The 5,622-nt window shown below is 46.5% G+C and overlaps 1 protein-coding gene and 1 pseudogene across 1 annotated transcript in view; one reads left to right on the plus strand and one right to left on the minus strand.

Annotated features, from left to right (window-relative positions):
* LOC103070325 (60S acidic ribosomal protein P1 pseudogene) overlaps positions 1 to 4,576 on the plus strand; it is an 88,551-nt pseudogene extending 83,975 nt beyond the window's left edge.
* The window catches only part of GPR39 (G protein-coupled receptor 39), a 245,731-nt gene that overhangs the window by 111,567 nt on the left and 128,542 nt on the right, over positions 1 to 5,622 (minus strand). The gene's annotated exons all lie outside the window — the stretch shown is intronic.

Here is a 5,622-nt window from a genome sequence, read left to right on the forward strand (position 1 = left end):
CTTCCCGGACCGGGGCACGAACCCGTGTCCCCTGCATCGGCAGGCGGACTCTCAACCACTGCGCCACCAGGGAAAAGCCCTAACGGTTTTTTTTTACTTCTTATTAAGAGATCACAAGTCTAGAGGGAGAAAATGCACATGCAAATCCTTTGAAAAATGAGTTATGCTGCAAAGTCAAGTTTTCCAGCCCCCTTTAAACCCCAGGATAGCATTTTAATCTGTCCCCCTCCTTAATCTACTGTATTCTTCCTCAGCTTTTTAAGCAGAGTGAATACAAAGTAATTGCTGTTGATGAGGTAAGCGGTTGTTGTGAACCAGTTATACAGGGCACAAAAGATGTCATTTAGCTGTCAGTGCAGACAACCCGGGACCCAGGGCTACATGTCAGTGACTGCCTTCAACATGCTAGGAGGCTAACAGACAAGACCATTTTCTGGTTTCTAGAAGTCTTTGTAAATCCCCTCATTCATTCTTCACCACAAACTCATGATTGTCACATCTTCCTAATGAGAAAACTGCAGCTTGGAGCGGAGAAGTGGGGTCACCTAACTAATAAGTGACAGAGCCGTAAACTATCTGACTCAGAGCCCAAGCATGTGGCCTTCAAAGAACTCTCACTGGCTTCAGAAAGGTCTTTGGTGTCAGCTTGTGTAACATAGTATTTTAAGGCAACACAGGTTTATTGTATAAAATCCCAAAGGTATAAAACTCAGGGTTGGGAGACTGGGATTGACATATACACACTACTATATGTAATTCCTGATATCACTGAGCTGCTGAATCAAAGCCAAAGCTTCCTACATCCAGACTTCATGTTATGTCAGAAAAAATGAACCTATATTCATTCAAGCAATTGCGGTTAGGTTTTTTGTTTCATGCAGCCAAAAGGATTCCTAAATAATACTGATGGCAACATACTACAACCACCAAACTTATAACAGGACATGCAGTCGGTGCTCTTCCCCTACATAAAATAGAGGAAACTGCTACAGTAGGTCATTTAATGCTTCCATTAAGCCACCTTCCTAAAATTACATTTGACAAAATCTAGGATAAATGCTGGAAAATTTCACCAAAACAATCCAGCTTAATCAGCATTATAAAAATATTCTGGATGGAAATGCAGCTTGGTATAATAATGGAACGACCACTACATTAATCAGAAACCATCAACTGAAGCTCTTAGTACTACTAATACTATCTTAAGCAAGTCACTACTCTTCTCATTTTCATCTGTACAATGAAGAAGTTAAACTGGGTAACCCTGGGGTCCCCTTCAGATTTGACATCCTGTGTAAACTGTGAACTGAAATAAATTATCTTTAAAAAGTCACATGGGCTTCCCTGGTGGCGCAGTGGTTGAGAGTCCGCCTGCCGATGCAAGGGACACGGGTTCGTGCCCCGGTCTGGGAAGATCCCACGTGCCGCGGAGCGGCTGGGCCCGTGAGCCATGGCCGCTGAGCCTGCGCGTCCGGAGCCTGTTGCTCCGCAACGGGAGAGGCCACGGCGGTGAGAGGCCCACGAACCACAAAAAAAAAAGTCACAAACTTCTTCTGTGGCCTCCTCATTTGCTGGCTGCTTTCCAGCTGCAATAGCTGACCTTCTAATGCCTTGCATCAGTCTGAAAGGACAAATACACCTGCATTTGTCATAAATACATCCAGTCTTTTCAAAGCACTTTGGAACAAAGGTGGAGGCAGTTCATACCATGCAAACCACAGATGCAACAGAGTTCAAAAGTTTTTTTTCCAGAAGGAAGGTGCCTCCCATGGTACAGTGCTGTTTGTCAGTATCCAAAGACTGAGGTCTGCCACCTTCCAAAATTGCTGGACCATGGATGAACTGACTGAACTTTTCCCTGTCTTCACCCATTGCATGTTAGCTAGTTATCCATTTGCTTTTTTTCAAAACTAGCAGGATCTTTTTGTGCTTCTGCCTCTGATATTTCACTAAGGTGAGACTAAACTCTCTACAATAGATGGCTCTCTCAGTACTTCAGCCCATTATGCTGCTTGCATATTCATTATTGTCCAAGCTACAGTGTTATTTTTCCATGATTTAGCTTGTTCTGTGCTGTGTGGTGAATTCTGAACAAGGCAACCAGGCTGAATAATTTGGTGGGCTTTCAGGGGGATACCCTGATGTCTTTTTATCTCCCTCGCCAACTCACACAGACCCATTCACGTGCACAAGGCCTGTCAAAACCCCAGTGCAGAGCTGCAGGCATTGCTGACAGGTATAGTTTGAGGGCTGGGGAATCAGAAAGCAAAAGGGTACCTCCTGATCTCAGGAGCCTACGGTCAAGCGTCTACAGATACGTGCAGTGAACACTGTATAGGGTTATAAGGCAGCGTAGAAGTATGTGCATGGCACCGTAAGCCCTCAGGAGGGCTACTTAACTGAACGCAGTGGGGGAGGGGAGATTCAGGGCAGCCCTCCCCCTAACAGAAGCCCACATGTGGTGAGTTTGGATAGGACAGGCTGGCGGGTGTGCTCAAAGAGGGACGGCTACTGATTTTTCTAACCCCTTCCCCACCCTTGCCCCTCTTCTCTCTGTTCTATCCACTTTCCTACCTGCTCTCACTTCCTCAACAGTCTTGGCTTGTGTGGGGAAAGCTGGCATTCTGTAGATGCCACCAGCCAAACAGGCGGCCCTGCTCCCACCAGGCTATCTGACACCACACCTGGGGCCCACCTCGAACCTTCTCGAACCAGGTGCTTGGTGAAGGAGCCCAGAGGCATCTTCTTACAGCCAAAAGGATTTGTGTTTATAAAATCTGTTTTTGGATTGTTTTACAACACTGTGGAAGCTGGAAATATGGGATCCAAACAACCATGGCCTCACAGTGCCTTGGCAGTTTCCAAATGAACAGAGTGATGGAGGAGTATTGTGGGACTTTCCAGAAGGGCTGGGAAGAGGCTTGGAGTCAAGGAAGGTCAAGTACAGAGACTGTGGCCAGGAGGCGTGGGGCTGGTGGGAGCCCATCAGGGAACTCGCACCTTGTCCTTGATGCTAGTAGCCCTTTAGAGCCGTGGGTCTCTCCCACAGGAACAAGGAAAACGGGGGACCACAGATAAAAACCTTCCAAATGATTAAGGGCTGGTAAATAAGGAAAAAAGGAGAAAGGGCAGCCGAGGGCCTGGGGGTTAATGCCAGTCCTCCTGGGATGTGATGCACTCTCAGACGGGGGCCCCCTCCTCTTCAGTGTTCACAGGATAAGACAGAGAGGGTTTCTCTGAGTACCTGGAATCTCAAGAAGACTTCCTGATGGTGAGTGCGGTTAACGTTCAGATTCTGGGGAGGTAATGTCTCCCCCTCTCTGAAAGACTTTGAAAGAAAGATCCTAACCCTACCCCTAACCTGGATGGTTTACAGTGGTCCAGCTCAGAGGGAAGGCAGCTAAATGGACGCTTGGGTCCCTTCCAGTCTTCAGATGCTCTATTTCTACCACGTGGTGTCTGTCTGGAAGCAGTTCTAATTCCATCATAAAACCAAGGGTATGTTAAATATCTGTTCACTGTAAAACTCCAACCACTCTACTAATACAAACAATTTCCACCTTCCTTCCCTTTTAAACTTAGAAACCAGAATTCTAATTTATTAAAGACAGGGATAGAAATCAAGCAGGATAACTCATTTGGGTCATTTAATATTAGACAATCCCTCCCCGCCGCCGCCGACCCCCTTAGGAAGTATACTGACCAACTTGCTTTATTTTTTAACTTGTAAAAATATTTTCTACCATAAACATTTTCAAAAATATGGAAAAATAGAGGGGACAGCATAACAAACCCCTGTATACTCATCACCCTGATTCAAAATTAACACGTCTAACAAAATTAGCAATAATTGCTTCCTAGTCAATGTCATCACTTGGCCAGTTCACAGTCAGCTTGCTGAAATCAGCCTCCAGACAATGACCTGCATTATATTCGATTACATTTGGTGGTTATGTCTCTGAGGTCTTATGCCTTTACTGTTGCGGTGACGTGTAGAATGCCTTACATTCTGAATTTGTCAGCTTGCCTCTTCATGGTGTCATCTTATTTGTTCCTCTGTTCCCTGTATTTCTAGTAAATGCAGCTTGACTAAATTTCAGGTTCAACTTTATTTTGTCAAGAATATTCCTGTCCCTTGCCCCAGCTGCGGCTAAGGTGTTCGGTCCTTCCAAGGAAGCTAAGACCATGGTGGGGTGAGGCCCTCACTTCATCCAGCGACTAGCACCGTGCCTAGCCGCCCCTGCTTAGTACTCACCCGCCTCCATCTAGGAGCTGGCCTGCATCTACTCGGCCCTCACCCTGCACGACGATGAGGTGATGGTCACGGAGGATAAAATCAATGCCCTCATTAAAGCAGCCGGTGCAAACGTTGAACCTTTCTGGCTGGGCTATTTGCAAAGGCTTTAGGCCAATGTCAACATCGGAAGCCTCATCTGCAACATGGGGGCAGGTAGAGCTGCCCCAGCAGGAGGTCCTGCCCCTTCTACCACTGCTGCCCCAGCTGAGGAGAAGAAAGTCGAAGCAAACAAAAGAATCTGAAGAGTCTGATGATGACGTGCGCTTTGGTCTCTTTTGACTAAACCTCTCTGGTAACATGTTGAATGAAAAGCTGAGGTCTTTGCTGGAAAAAAAAAAAAAAAATCCTTAGGTGGTATTGAGTGGTTTGTATTTTAGGGGTCCACGATGACTGGTTATTTCCTCTCTCAGTGGCGCTATCATTAATGAGTGAGTTCGGGATGTGACAGCCTGACCCCTCCCACGTAAACATCCTCATCAACCTCTGGCTCATGGTTTCATCCACTGATGATCATTGCCTGAACCAATTACTTCACCAGGGATTGAAAAATGGGGATTTTCTATCGTTTTCTTGATATTTCTTTTCACCTTGCCTCCTTACATATTTTAGGTTCAATGAAGAAGAAATGATACAAAAATATGCATCCATGGATGGGGATCCTGATACAGGAATGAAGAAACACCTCTCCACTGAAACTAGAGATCTTGATTTGGAAGACAGTGTTAGGAACAAAGCTGGAGACGAAAAGTCTGAAATGGGAAACAGGAAGATGGTTCTTAGATTGGCAGCCATGAGTCTTGGGACCAGACAGGTTTGCACACTCTGGGCAACCATCATCTTAGCTATAAGCTAAGCCCAGAGAAGCATCTGGCCTTATGGGAGCTGAAAATAGAACATACAGAATCAAGAATGGAAAAAAAAAGAGGGAAAGAAGGAGGCATTTCACTTCTGAGTGAAGTTTGGAGACCCCAGGGCATCACTGCAGTAATAGAATTCAAATCCACATGCTTCTGACAGCCCCACTGGGCAACAGGCATGGGTGAGACTCTAGTAATGGAGGCCTGAATGACCTCCCTGACTCCACTCGCTGGGGGCAGTGATGGGCCACTGCCGGCATCTGCAAGCAGCCCTCACATAGACTGGCAGGGAAGCCCAGTGGGGACACCACCTGCCACCAATGTCCATGGGGAGGGGCTGATGCTCAGAGCAAGAGCCTGGTGCACACCTGCTGCAGCCTCCCTCCTCCGCCTCTCTGCTCCTGGAACGCCACCTTCTCTATTTCTCCTTCCAGGGAAACACGATCGTCCTCATTTGTTCTGTTCCCT

The sequence above is a fragment of the Lipotes vexillifer genome, unplaced genomic scaffold (genome assembly GCF_000442215.2).
Source record: "Lipotes vexillifer unplaced genomic scaffold, Lipotes_vexillifer_v1.1 scaffold535, whole genome shotgun sequence".
NCBI lineage: Eukaryota > Metazoa > Chordata > Mammalia > Artiodactyla > Lipotidae > Lipotes > Lipotes vexillifer.